This window comes from Octodon degus, unplaced genomic scaffold (genome assembly GCF_000260255.1).
Source record: "Octodon degus isolate 3935 unplaced genomic scaffold, OctDeg1.0 scaffold00078, whole genome shotgun sequence".
Classification (NCBI taxonomy): domain Eukaryota; kingdom Metazoa; phylum Chordata; class Mammalia; order Rodentia; family Octodontidae; genus Octodon; species Octodon degus.
This window is the reverse complement of record NW_004524654.1, coordinates 4,605,409-4,620,701: the sequence shown is the minus strand read 5'-3', so window position 1 is coordinate 4,620,701 and position 15,293 is coordinate 4,605,409. Positions and strand designations below refer to the sequence as shown.

The 15,293-nt window shown below is 39.6% G+C and overlaps 1 protein-coding gene across 2 annotated transcripts in view; it reads right to left on the bottom strand.

The window, feature by feature from the left end:
• Sertad2 (SERTA domain containing 2) overlaps positions 1 to 15,293 on the bottom strand; it is a 123,358-nt gene that overhangs the window by 49,436 nt on the left and 58,629 nt on the right. The window contains exon 1 of one of the 2 annotated variants that reach the window (XM_023720860.1): positions 11,191 to 11,213. The exons of the other annotated variant lie outside the window; for it this stretch is intronic. The gene's annotated coding sequence lies outside the window, so the exon portion shown is untranslated. Of the gene's footprint in view, positions 1 to 11,190; positions 11,214 to 15,293 lie in introns of those variants that run through there. 2 annotated transcript variants of the gene reach the window in all.

Sequence of the window (15,293 nt, the reverse complement as noted above, 5' to 3'; positions counted from 1 at the left end):
TATATATATACATATATATATGCACAGTATTTATATTTACTATTTTAACCTATCTTTCCTGCACAATTCAGTTCTTCAGTTGCATTAATTTCCTTCACAATGATGCACAACTCCTGTTGCATTACCCATTTCCAGGACTTTGACGGTCACACCAAACAGAACCTCTACACAGGTTGTGCCTCGGTTCACGAACTTAATTCTTTTCCACGACTCTGGCTGCAAACTGGATGAGAACCAAATCAAATTCAATGATTAGATTTAATATGGATCTTACGGAGGAAATTTGATTTGATTCTTGTCAAATTCAGCTTCTGACTGATTAAACAATAACCCTCCATTCTCCCACCCCCTGCCTCTGGTAACCTCTTTTTTACTTTCTGTCTCTATGAATTTGACTGATCTAGGTACCTCATATAAGTGAAATCATAAAATGATTTTCCTTTGTGTCTGGTTTATTTCACCAAGTATGTTTTCTAGGTTCATAAATGTTGTATCATAAATTACACTTCAATTCTTTTTAAGGCTAATATTACATATATTGTAGGGACACATTATACTTCACTTTACTCATCTCTTGAATATTTGGGTTGTTTCTACTTTTGGGCTGTGGTAAATAATACTGCTATGAATACTGGAATTACTGGAAGTGGAATTATTGGATCATATGGTAATCATACATTTACTTTTTTTTTGAGACAAGGTCTTGCTATGTACTTAAGGCCAGCCTTGAGTTCTCCACATAGCCCAGGTTGGCCTTGAACTCGCAATGATCCTTCTGCTCAACCTCTTGAGTGCTGGGATTACAGGTGTGTGTACTATACCCAACCTTTAATTTACTGAGGAACCAAAAAACAGCTCTTGAAAACAAATTCCTTGGGAAGACACTGCCCAGTTGGCCTCCAGACGCATCACTTCTGCCTGCCTGCCTGCTTGCCTTCCTTCCTGGCCCTCCTTATTTTCTCTCAGCTAGCCTTTTTCCCTCTCCCTGGCCTGCCAAACTCTGAAGGGTCCCTTGGCTCCATTCTGGGAGTCTCATTGTTTTACCATATTAAATCCCTTATAAATGCTGACAACTTCCAAATGTGTATCTCCAGATTATACTCTTCTCTGACTTCGACTCAGATCTCTAACTGCACCCTCAACCTCCCCACAATAACATCTCTAATTCAACATGTATCCTCAGCTCCACCCATGCTTGCCCCTGCAGTAGATTCTTTTTATTTTGTTTTATTTTATTTTATTTTATTTTATTTTATTTTGAAGAGTGAAAACAGAAACAAAACAAATAGAAAAAATGCCAGCAACAGGTCACATACAACAATACATATGTTACAGATTTTCAAAATGGTAGCTAATTAGCAGTGGTTGCTATATTATCTTTTTATGATTTTATTTTTTTCCATAATTTTATTGAGAAATAAATAGCAATGAGATAGTTTCAAATCAAATTGGTAGGTCAGTTTCAATAATTAACACATTGCATACTCTCTTCCTAGTGGTTATTTCCTGTACAAGATGCAGACATGATATCCTATTTACAAACACTATTAGAACAAATCCCTCTATTCATTAAGAGAATGTAACTATATGTCTATCCTAACAACTCTGAATACACAGATACAAAATGGACATTCATCTGTATACCCTTTTTGTTTAGTTCTGTCATTTGAATATTATAGGTGTGTTAACTAAGCAAAATATTCTAAGATTTCAGTAGTCCATAATAGTATTGGGTCTTCTGCTTGACTGACAATGTTAGAAACTGTTGACCTGAGCGCCCTACAGCTCAACATAACAGCATGACTTTACTTCTTATACTTCGTTTTTATACTTTTCTGCTGGATGGTTAAGACCAAGATAAAGCAAGACCTATGAAACAAGAGTTGTAGCTTTTGGATCTGATAAGGTCAGTGAAATCCCCTCAGGATTTATCCTGAGATCCTGTACCTCAAATTGTAGACCCTTTGTCAGTGTCAGTCATGTGGATGAGTCACAGCCATTGCTTGGCCAATGTGAAAAGTTCTCTGTGAAAGCCTGAATGTTTTCTCTCCATGTGACTCTCCTTAGGCACAGTCTACATCATCGATCACTTTCCTCTTTGGCTCCATAATCTCCTTGATCAGAAAATTTGGGACATTACTGAGTTACATGACGCTACAGTACAAGTTCTCATATGTCCTGAGTCTTAATTGACCTTGGAAGGCGAGGGCCAAAATGTTGATTTCCCTTGCAGCCCTCCTTTTTCTCTAATTTTGGTCTGCAAACTTAGGTTGTTAACCCTCCAGCCTGCAGTGGATTATGTCTCAGCTCATGACAACACTGTTCACCCAAAGCCTCAGCTCCAGAACCCTGGAGTTGTCACTGACCCCTCACAACCAGTCTAGCAGGAAATCCTGGTTCTGTCCCATAACACAAACAGGTCACTTGTCATGACTCTAGAGCCACTAACTGAGCCCAAATCACCTCTTGGACCGCTTTTGAGTCTGTCTTCTTCCTCCTTTTACCCTTGTTCTGCTATTATTTACTCTCAACACAACAGCCAGATGGACCCTTTTAAAAATCTAGGTTCAGTCACACCACTCCACTACTGCAAAGCCTTCTGTGGCTCCCCATTCACTCAAAGTGAAACCAGAAGTCTTGACACCTTCTCCATCCTCACCCCACTAACACAGCTGTGACCTACCTCTGTGCTGGTCCCTAAACATTCAGACACCTTTCTACTGTAAGATCTCTGGCCATTCCTTCTGCCTTGAAGCTTTTTCCCTTCACGGGTCTACATGGCTTCATCCCTCACTTCCTTCAAGATCTGGCTCAGATAATACTTAGTCTATAAGCCCTATTTAAAATTGCAGCCCACTGCTATTGCAGTCTTTTCTACGTCCTTGAGCCTCCATGTCCATGCCCCAATTCTTTTTCTACAGCACTCATCACCTCCCAACATATTCTACTACTTATTATTAGATCTATTACTTTTTACTCCATTAAAGTATAAGCTCCTTGAAAGTAGAAATGTTTTCACCTGATTTCTTTCTGGCTTTATTTGTAGCTGCTGTGGGCTGAATGTTTGTGCTCCCTAAAGGAAGTTTATTTGACTCCCTGGTCCCCAGTCTGAGAGTAACAGAGGGGGGCGTTTGCGAGGGGTGGTTTAGGTGCAGTCCCCCACAGTGGAATTGGTGCCCTTATAAGAGAAAGGGACCCATGAGCTCCATGTGTGTGCAGGAGCCAGGGAAGGCCTTGGGAGGACATGGCCACGAGGGGGACTGGGCGGGGACCCAGGAATGTCGGCACTGACCTCGGGCTTCCAACTTCAGGGTCATGAGATTTGAGGGTCTGTTGTTTAAGGCACCCAGGCCTCAGTAATGTGCTGCAGCCGCAGGAGATAGAGTGCTCAGCACCACGGCTACCATAAGGTAAATGCCTAATGGACAATGTTTTTTGTTTGTTTATTTATTTTACCTTTCTGCAAAGCTTTATTCCAGAGGGGCTCAGTCCTTCTTGGCAGCTGCCTTCCTCATGGCAGCCACCACGTTGCTCAGCTCCTCACGCTTCTTCTTAGCACTGATGTGCATCTCCACCCTTTTCTTGATGAACTTGAGGGCACATTTGTCCTTGGAGACCTTGAGCAGCCCCAGGGCGCGCCACTCATAGGGGGCGAAGCCGCACACCTCCCGATCATGTCCTGCATGAACTTGGTGTGTTTGGTGAGGCGTGCGCAATGGCAGCTGTGCCTCAGTTTGCTCACATTCTTAGTCACTTTGTGGCCCTTGTTGAGATCCATGGCCATGGGATAGCGGAGGGCCATGGCTACTGCTCTTTGATGGTTGCTGTGGCAGGACAATGTTTCTATAAATGCATCAGCAGAGATCCCCTTCGCTTGGGGAGGCCTGTCAGCATGGGTGCTTAACAGGGTTCCACTTAGATCCTCAGCCTCTCTAACTAAGGCAGCCACAGACATTTTCCCAGGACCTTCCTGAGACAGGCACTGTACTAGCTGTCGGGGAAATGTAGATGCCTTTTCTCTTATGGAGCTCCCAGTCTGAAGAAGGGGGTTCTAAAGAATGCATAGTTTTTAAGTAAACATTTTCTTTTTTTTCCTCCGTACTTGGGATTAAACCCCAGGGTCTTTACACTGAGCTAAATTTCAGACTGGGCTCTAACTTGTGATGTCCCTGTCTCAGCCTCCCAGAGTGCTGAGATTTTAAGTGCACATCACCATGCCCGGCTTAACTAAACTATTTACCTTGAGGTAATCATATTTTCACACATAATTGTAAGAAATATTCCTGACAGATACCATGGATCTTTGCTCAGTTTCCCCTAAGGATAACATCTTGCAAAACTATAGCACAGAATATTGGCCCCATCAAGATGCAAAAGAGTTAAAGACACCACACTATAGTGACAAACAGCTATAGCCTTGATGAGGCCTATGCCCATCAAATGAATATAGAAAATGTATTTATGCACAATGGAGCACTACCCTGATATAAACAAGGATAAATTTGAGTCATTTGGAGGAAAAGGGATGCTCCTTGAAACCACGATGGTAAGTGAAATAAATCAGCCGCACAAGCCTAAATATCATGTAATTTCTTTTATGAGGGCCAAAGTACAGTATAAATAATTTTTTTTAAAGTTAGATAAGAGGAAATAGAGAGGAAGACCTTTGCCAATGGGAAGGGGACCCAAAGATGGCGGGTGCCAAAGGGCAAGGAGAAAGGGAATACAAAGAACTAAGACATGCTAAGCACACCTACCTGCCCCCCAAGAGGAACATCATGGATTGCAAATGTGTACTATGAAAAGTGACAAAAAAAAAAAAAGAAGAAGACACAGAACTGTGCCAGCATTACACATATCCCTTGTGCTACTTTTTATAGCCATCCCCGTTTCCCTCGCTTGCATTTTCCTGGCCACTTTCCTTAACCCCTGGAATCCACTAATCTATTTTCCATTTCTATGATTCTATCATTTCAAAAATGCTATATACATTGAATAATGTAGTATGCAACATTTTGGGGTGGCGTCCTTCACTCAGCATAATTCATGCAGGCTGTGGTGTGTAGCATTAGCCAGTTGCTTTTCTTTCTTTTCTTTTTTTGGTGGAACCGGGGATTGAACTCAGATCCTTGTGCTTGCCAGGCAAGCGCTTATTCTACTGAGCCATCTCCACGGCCCCAGCCAATTCCTTTTCATTGCAGAGTAATACCACATGGACTGTGGACTGTCTAGTGCTTCATTCACTGAAGGCTTAGGGGTTCGTACCAGTTTAGGGCTGTTATGAAGAACACTAGTATTAACATTTGTGTACAGGATTTTGAGTGGCCACAAGCTTTTTTTTTTCTATGGAGTACATGTCCAGGTATCCAGCTCCTAGATCATCTGGCAATGACATGTTCAGTTTTTAAATAAATTGCCAACCTGTTTTCTGGAATGCCTGCAAGCAGCACTGTATCTGTGACCATCTGCATCAGCATTCAATATCTTCACTATTTTTATTTCAGTCATTCTGACTGGTATGCATATTGCAATTTTAGTTTGCATTTTCTTGGTGATGTTAAACATCTTTCTGTAAAAAATTTAAAAAATAAAAAAAATCTTTCTGTATACATATATTCCCTGTTGAAATGTCCCTTTAATTTTATATTAAATGTCCCTTTTCTTTTATATTTTTATTGTTGAGGTTTTGCTGGGATTTTTGCTTTTTGGTTTTATTTTTGTTTCTGTTTTGGACAGTGCTGGGGATAAAACCGAGGACTCTGCCATGCCAGGCAAACACTCTATTACTGAGCTATATCCCCCATCCTACCAGCTGAGTTTTGAGAGTTCTTTATATATCCAAATACTACTCCTTAGGCAGATACATGTTTGCAAATATTTTTGCAAAATACTGTTTTACATGTGTAACAAAACTTACTTTGTAGTGGACCTACGTCTTAAATGTGCGAAGATCTGCCAGATGGAGGAATGGAAAACAACATTCAAGGTTGCCATTTACAATACTAGCTAGGATGCCAGCTGGTTTAAAAAATATGAGAACTAAAGACTTGTTTGACAACTCTGTACGTGCAGTAGCACTTTCTGTATAGCCAGATATATCGGTATTCTTTGTAGGTATGAATGGAGGACAATTGCTTTGCATTTACAATCCAAAATACCTGAGGATTGACAAGTATAAACACTTCCTTTAAAAACAAAGAAATTATTAGTGTCAATTGATCTGCGACAATTTGACTAGTAGTGTCAAATGATCTGGATTCCAAAAATGGAACTTAGAAAGCATTTTTCTATACAAATACTGTCATGATAATTACATAAAGGCGAAGATTATAGTAAGTAGAGAATTCCCTCCTTCATCTGACCAAATTATATTTATATTCTGTATAAAGGCTAGCCAAATAGCTCAGTGGATTAAAGTGCCTGCAAGAAGACGCTGGGGCCTGGGGTTTGATCCCTGGGCCTGCTGTGCTGGCCCCTCCCCCAGGGCATGCTGAGATGGCAATTGAGACTGTGCATGGTGGTGTGTGCCTGTAATCCCAGCTCTTGGGAGCCTGTAAACAGGCAGATCACTCTGAGTCCGATCTAGTAGTGAGACCCTGAACACTCTGTAGACCCTTCCCTAAAACACACACACACACACACACACACACACACACACACACACAGAATATTCTATATAAGTGAATTTTCCAGATAATCCATAAACTCTTTTCAAGGGCCAAAATGTTTTGTCTTTTAACTGCAGTGGAAGACCGTGGGATTATCATTACCAAAGTTAAGTATTTTAATATGTGGTACTATTGTTAAGCGGGCAGTGCCCTGGGGCTGCAAGAGTTCACAGGGCTGTTTGCCTCTGTATCAAATTCCTCTTCACTGCCAGCTTAGCTTTGCCATAGACTTTTGTGTGTCCCTATTTGTTACTGGACATTCTGCTCCCAGTTTTTGCAGCTGTCAATACACCTGACCCTCACGATGCTTCTTCCTAATCTGCAGTGGTTTAGGAAGTGCAATAATCAAGTTAGTATGAATTCTGTCTAAATTAAGAATGAGAAGCTCTGAATGAGGACACGATTTTGCTCCTGATTCTGCGTAAAACGCATCACTGCCATATGATGCCCACTTTTATGCTGCCGGCAGCTTTGGCAGCAGCTTCCGCCTTCCCCTCAACATTTATACTCCCTTTCTTCCACTACAAAATCATTTTCAGTTGAGTCCATGACTCAACTGCCCCAAGATTATATTTCTTAGCCTCTTCTGCAGCTGAGTGCAGCCTCCATGTGACTATATTCTGGCAAGTCAGATGTGACTTGTGCCACTTCTGGGTTATACCCTTCTCCCCTCAACTGTTTCCCTTTCCAGCGGCTGGGTTTTTGTTGAGGAGGGTTTCTTTTTGTGATGGAAGTTTTGCTATGTTCGCTGGTTGGACTTGAATTCCAGAGCTCAAGCATTTCTCCTGCCCCAGCCTCCCAAGTAGCTGGCACCACTATGCCAGGCTCCAGTGGGTGTTTTAGTAGGTGCTGAGCCAACCTGGTCAGTGACTCCTGAGAAGTGCAGCAACAAGGCATGAAGTGATAAAGGCTCTCATATACAGTTCCCCAACTCTTTATCTATTGCATCTTTGATTATCACTAATATTTCCAAGAAACACTACAAAATTCACAGTACAAAATTAAATCTAGGTTAAAATACATATTATATGGAACTTTCTGGAAGAATATTGTGGGAGGCAGCTTCCAATATGAATCCCTCTATCTCCTGCCTGATGTACACCCTCGTGAAATGGCTTTTCCTTCAGAATACACTCACCTAGTGACTTGTTCCTAAAAACAGACGTCATGGGCTATTGCTTTCAACATTAGGTTCACGGAAAGACTTGGTGTCCGTCTTGCTCACCCTCCCTTGCTCTCTAGTTTGCTCTGGTGATGTCAACTGCCCTGTTGTGAGCATCTCTAGACAGAAGTCCACATATCAAGAAACTCACACAACAGTGCTTAGGGACTGGGGACCTCATTCTAACAGCCCACCAGGAACTGAATCCTGCCCGAGTGAGCTCAGACACAAATGCTCCCTCACTCGGGTCTTCAGGGGAGATGCACAACCAGGACTTCAGGTTCTTCTCTTGCAGACACTCAGATAGTAAATGTTTGTGATTTTAAGAACCTAAGGGTTTCTCTTTTTCTTCCTTTTTTTCAATTTTCTTGAGACAGAGTCCCAGGCTGTCCTCAAACCCGAGATCTTTCTGCATCAGCTTCTGCAGCACTGAGATCACAGGTGTATGCCATCACACTCAGTCCTAAGATGCTAAATTTTGAGGTGATTTTAACTAACATAAATATCATGAACTATAAACATGAATGGTAAGAGATCGCACTCTCACTAGCCCTTCTAACAACAATGTGCAGATTCCAAGACTCCTCCGAGGCACCCAGACTCCGAAAGAGCTTCTGTGAGTGGCAAAGTGCTAGAAGGCTGACAGGCATTCTGCAGTGCTGATCCAACAGCCCACCTGGCGCTCACCCAGAGCTCAAGGCAAAGGAAATCCCGAGCCAGCGGCTCTACAGTGCTCGCTGTCTGCTGTGTTTTCTGTTATAACATGGAAAAGGTTGGGAAGCATCTTATGTTCAGTGATGGTGACCCTTTTAGGGTTTTCAGTGATATGAACAGCGCACATGGCATGCATACCACGAGGGTCACCACCACCATTAGAGCTGACATACTCAGCATCCATTTTATCTGATACCAACCCTCTTCAGATTATTCTACTAGTCACTGGGCCAACACAAAGGAGTCTCATAATCTGGAAAAATGGGCATATTAACAATTGTAATACACTGAGATATGAGCACCAATGTAGCAGAATATAGGAGAAAACTCCTGGACCTGGTCTGAGAAATAAGACAGAAGGAAAAGGGGTAGGAAGAATAGAAACTGACTGTAGGTAAGAGATCCTAGAACACACGGGGCATGAAGCAGGGGACAGTTTCCACATGTTTCTCACCACGCCCCCTGCCAGCACAGCGCCTTGCTTGCTCCAGGAGACACACACTGTTAGATGAACAGAACTCACATGACTCTCCCTATGCAGTACGGCCCATTAACCGAAAGGTCCCTTTTGCCCATCTCTGTGCAAGTACTAAACTACTGGGAATATGTGATCTTGGTCATTCATCTGCGGAATCAATTCATAATTTTATATTTCTCATTTCTGCATTAAATTTAAATGTAGGATATCATTTAATTAAGTCAACATATAGTTATTTACTGTCCACTATCAGAGAAAACTACTTTACAGGAAAATTTACAAAGTTCACAATACATTTAAAAATCTGCTAAATAAACCTGGGTTAAATAAAAAATAAGATTATAGGAAGTCTCATCACCTTTTTCTAGAACAGTAATGATCCAGTTCTTCAAAGAAATAATTAAGAACTGCCTAGATGAGAAGGAGACTTCTAGGAATAATAGTAAGGAAGAGGGAAAGCATAAGTTGGGAATTTGAACTGGGAAAGGAAAAAGCTCATTATAATAAATCAAAATGAAAAGTAAAGTGAGTGCAGATGGTTAAAATTCATTTTCTGTCTCTGATAATTTATGATGGTTTTGAGCCTTACCCTCTGCAAAAAAAAAAAAAAAAAAAAAAAACTTATAATTCACTTTTACCTGGTATTTATTCTTGACTATAAATAAAGCCACAAACAAACAAAAACCCTCACACTAGAAAGTGAAAAGAGAAAAGGACGGAAAATAGTTATAACTGTAGCACATTCAACTTATTGTGAACTATAAAAATATGGCTGATACACAGATGCCAAAGATAGCAGGCTCCAAAAGTGTGCAGAGAGGACACGCATAAACGGGAAACAAGAATGGAGACAACTCTCGGCTACAACAGGGCTACTGGCCACTCTGCACCACCGCATCCTGGGGGTGCACAGCGCTTAGAGAATTCTTGCATGTGGGAACTGTATATTGTGTACATAAAGAACACTCTTCCTACCCTTGAAACTGGATTTCCTCTGGGTTAGTCAAAAGTTTCCTTTTGGCTGGGGAGATGGCTCAGTAGAATAAGCACTTCCCTGGCAAGCACAAGGGCCTGAGTTCAATCCCTGGTTCCACAAAAAAAAAAAAGATTTTTTGGGTCAGGGAGATAGGTCAGTAGAATAAGCACTTGCCTGGCAAGTGCAAGGGCCTGAGTTCAATCCCTGGTTCTGCAAAAATAAATAAATAAATTAATAATAATAATAATAATAATAATAATAATAATAAAAAGTTTCCTTCTATTTCTGAGCACTGTACCCTGTCTAATCACACCTTCACTGTTCTCAGAGAAAATGAATCCCTAGAAAACTTTCCTTGAGCCTATCCTATCAATACCCCACCAGAACTTTTGCCTGTGGCAAAAATTCAGACTTCAGAGGGAAGATAATTAAAATCAGAAAGGAACTCCTCTTGACAGGCACTCTGCAAACTATGATGTGACAAAAGCTAAAAAATCATAACTAAACTTGAGTTTCAACTATCACCTCCAAATCCCAGCTTTCTCATGGCATATTCTTCCTCTCCTTGCATCTATCCCCTGCAGGAAGAAATCTTTTAGGAAAAAACAACAGAATACAGCAAAGATGGCTTCTTTGGTCCCAGAATCTGGACGGCTCAGAGTCAGTGAGGTGCTGCAAAAGATGCAAAGCTGAAGGGAACAAACTCTGGGGCTGGATTATACTATTTGCTTCTAGGATTTTATAAGCAAACAGAAAACCTGGATAATACATGAACTAAATAATCAGTCAATAACCAAGAAAGTATGCAAGTTTACAAAATATCTTAGTGATTAAAAGGATTTTCATTGACTTTACTTTTTTCCTTAAACTCACATTCAGTATTTACAGAACAGAACAATTACATAGCTTACCTCATCTTCATTACAAGATTCTGTCGCTGCAAATAACACTATAAGCAACTGCACAGGCTAAATTATCAGCGGTTTTGATAACTGAAGAGATCAACTGTTAAAATTGTACAACATCATTGGGTATTAGTAGTTTAACTGTTGCATAGTTTCCCAGGAATTTTTTTATAGCCCATGGTATCTGAGTACCACCCTCATAATAAATGCTGTGTGTTATGAAAATGTATTTCTTGCAAATGACATCTACAAACACTCAATATGTCCTTTTCAACATCTTTCTTTACCTGGGTATTCCTGCGACACAGTTTTGATCTTGATCTCAGGTTTTTCATCACCTGCTTGATACAGGTTTTTGTTCAACACTAAAGAAAAAATAATGTACAAATTGTAGGGACTTTTCCCAAGTATTATTTTTCTATAATAAATATAGCTACCTTTCAGAGGAATCTTTCTGAAATGTTTATAGACAAAAATAAATATAATTCACCATAACTGAACTCGTAAGAGACAATTTCGTAAATCAGTCTTAATTAAGGCTCAATACCGAGAACAGACCCGGAGCGCAGGCCAGCGAGTGAGTGAGACGACCCAGGCCGCGGGGTCCTGAACAGACCCGGAGCGCAGGCCGGTGAGTGAGTGAGACTTCTCGGGCCCAGGAATCCTCTTTTGACCCAGGCTGCAGGCCCAGCAGGGAACCCTTCAGCAGAACTCCCTGCAAGGAGGCTAGAGGCAAGACCCACCCAGCGGATTCAGGAGCAGAACATCTTGCCAGAGTGACACAAAGGGTTCAACTCTAACACCTGCAGCAGAAAAAAGTGGAGTGCAGCAGCCAGAACCAAACAACACCCACCTGGAGGAATCCGAACTTCATAGATCCGGACCTGGTGCTAAGGTAATAACTCTATCTAAGCTCTACACCAAAGGTCAGAAGACAGGTATACAAAATGACAAAGAGAAGGAACAAAATGCAGTCTCAGGCCCCGAGTCCACCCAGTACAAATGCAGAAGACACTATCACTGAGGAAACTGGAAATCACACACCAGATATCTCTGAAATAATAGCGTTGACAGTAAAGAATCAACTGCAGAAAGGTATACAAGAAATAATTTCGGAACTAAAAAATATAGTGGTAACTGTAATCAAAGAAGTACTAAGTGCTTCTAAAGAATACACTGACAAAAAAATAGAGGAGAATATAAAAATGATAGAACCCCTGAATAAACAATTTAGGAAAGAAATAGAATCTATGAAACAGGTTCAAAGTGATATACAGGAAATTAAAACCTCAATCACAAGCTGGCAAAACCGTTTGCGTGAAAGTGAAGATAGACTTTCTGACCTGAAAGACACCATTGCAGCTAGTGAAAAAGTAAAAAAAGATCTCTTTAAAACAACTAGGATGCAGGAAAAAATAATTCAATACCTGCAAGATGATGCAAAGATGAACAATGTGAGACTAATAGGCATCAATGAGAAGGAAGGAGTCAATACAAATGATATAAAAAGAATATGGGCAGAAGTAATAGCAGAAAACTTCCCAAATATGGGACAACAATCTGACATTCCTGTAACTGAAGCATATAGAACTCCAAATAATATCAATCCATTGAAAACCACACCCAGACATATAATAGTCAAGATTCCAGAAATTCAGCATAGGAACAGTATACTAAAAGCCGCTAAAGAAAAGAAACAGATCACATTTAAAGGAAAACCCATCAGAATAACGGCAGATTTTTCTTCACAAACCATCAAGTCAAGAAGAACATGGAGCAAAGTACTTCAAGTCTTGCAAGAAAACAAATTCCAACCCAGACTGATCTATCCTGCAAAACTCTCTTTCAAATATAATGGAGAAGCGAAATATTTTCATGACAAAGAACAACTAAAGAATTTCATGATGACAAAGCCAAGCCTACACAGACTACTAAATGAGGTTCTAGAAAGGGAGCAAATTGATCATAGCCCCATGAATGAGAATGGAAAGAACCCATCAAATAGGGCAAACAAACAAAGGAGAGTAAGAGGTTTACAATAGTAGTCTTTTAGTTATTCCTTTGTGTTGAGCAGCAGAATATTTTTATCAGCACACCCTACAAATAGACTTCTCTCCCACCCTATGAGTCATGATTCTACCTGAGTCTACAGGGTGGATTTCAAAGAAATAGCTGTAGCTCAGTTCTACAAGTGACGCCTAGCCACCAGTAACTGTCACAGTCATTATGCATGTCCACAACACATTAGAACTTTGTGCGATATCCTATCCTCAAACTGTTAAAAGTGCTGGTCATTATTTGCCATTCCAGTATTTATCTTATGTTTTACTCTTAGTACTTCTTTGCTATCATGAAAACTTTTTCTTAGTTCAATTGTTTTGAATCATTTAATTTTCTGAATATTGCTTAATCTTAATTTTTGTTCTAAGATTTATACTGTATCTTTGACTTACAATTTATTTAAAAAGACATTGTATGATATCTTCTAGTATTAGAAACTTTAAAAAGTATATTTCCATTTTCTGTTGGCTTATAAAAAAAAAGAAGTTTGTACCAAAAAAAAAAAAAAAGGCTCAATACCCACATCTCAAAACAAGGTCATGAATCTCAGATTAAAGAGATAGCTCTTTAGTTAAAATAAAATTCATTTTAACAGTATAGTATATTTTAAGAATATAAAGGAGAATCAGAATCATTTTATCAATGTATTGTTCTTTGCAAGAAACCAATCTTTGGTTTCATGAGGTTCCTTTTCTCTTTTTTCTATTTTATAGATTTCTCTATTCATTTTCTTCCATTTATGCACTTTATACATTTAATTTGCTGTTCTTTTTCTCATTTCTCTAGGTAAGAATTCAACCATTGATTTTGGATTTATTTTCTAGCATTTATTATAAGCATTTAAAACTATAAATTTCCTTCAGGCACTGCTTTAATCACAAATTTTGTGAATTCATTCTCTCCCCCCCACACACACCGCTGTCTGGTGGGGTTGGGTAAGGGACTCTGGGCCTGCTCTAGGTAGGTACTCTACTACTGACCTATATTCTCAACCCTTGTGATTTCATTTTCATTCAGTTCAAAATATTTTCTACTTTCTTTGGTTGGTAGTTTCTTCTTTATATCATATATTATTTTAAAACTGTGACATTTAATTTCTAAATAGATGGCACATTTCTCAGATATACTTCCATTAACTGATTTTCAATTTGATGTCAAAAAACACACTTTCCATGATTTCAATGTTTTTAAATTTACTTGAGACCTTTTCTGTAAAATATAGTATATTTTGACAAATGTTCTATGTATACTTGAAAAGAGGGGCTGGGGAGATGGCTCAGTAGAATAAGCACTTCCCTAGCAAGCGCCAGGGTCTGAGTTCAATCCCAAGTTCTGCCAAAAATAAATACATTAATTAATAAATTAAATAAATATACTTGAAAAGAATAAAATATTCACATATTAAAGTGTAAAGGACATTGTAAAAATGAATTAAGGGCCAATGTTCTATGTATACTTGAAAAGAGGGGCCAGCAAGATGGCTCAGTAGAATAAGCAATTCCCTGGTAAGCACAAGGGTCTGAGTTCAATTCCGGTTCTGCCAATAAATAAATAAATAAATAAATAAATAAATAAAATATACTTGAAAAGAGTAAAAATATTCACATATTAAAGTGTAAAGGATACTGTAACAATGAATTAAGGGCCAGGAACATACCTGGGCTGCATGGCACCTGCCTGGCAAAGTGAGGTCCTGAGTTTGATTCCCAGTAACTGCCCCCCCCAATGAATTAAGTCAAAGTTGGTTCATAGCATTTTTCAAAGTCTTCCTGTTTCATTTTGGATTTTTTTTTGTCTATTTGTTCTATGAATTACTGAGCACAGAGAGCTGAAATTGCAAATATAAATTAGAGATTTATCTATTTCTGCTTTTGCTTCTGTCCGGTTTTTTATTATATATCTTCAAGCCATGAAATGCATATAGATTTAAGATTTCAATGTCATTTTGATGAATTGATCTTTTCACCATCCTATTAAATACCTACTGCTATATAATTTATTCGAAAACTTAAAGCTTAAAACAACAAGAATTTCTTTTTTTTTTTTTCTGGCAGAACTAGGAATTGAACTCAGGCCTTTGCATTTGCCAGGCAAGCACTTATTCTACTGAGCTATCTCCCTGGCCCCCTAAAATTTTTATTTCATACTGGCTCTGAGGGACAGAAATCCAGGGGCAGCTTAGGTATGTGGTTCTGGTTCAGATTCTCTCTGCAAGTGACCATTAAGATGTTAGCTGGGGCTGGAGAGATGGCTCAGTGGTCTAAAGCACCTACTTAGAACAAGCTTAGCAAAAGCATCAGGGACCGCGGTTCAATCCCCCAGCACCACA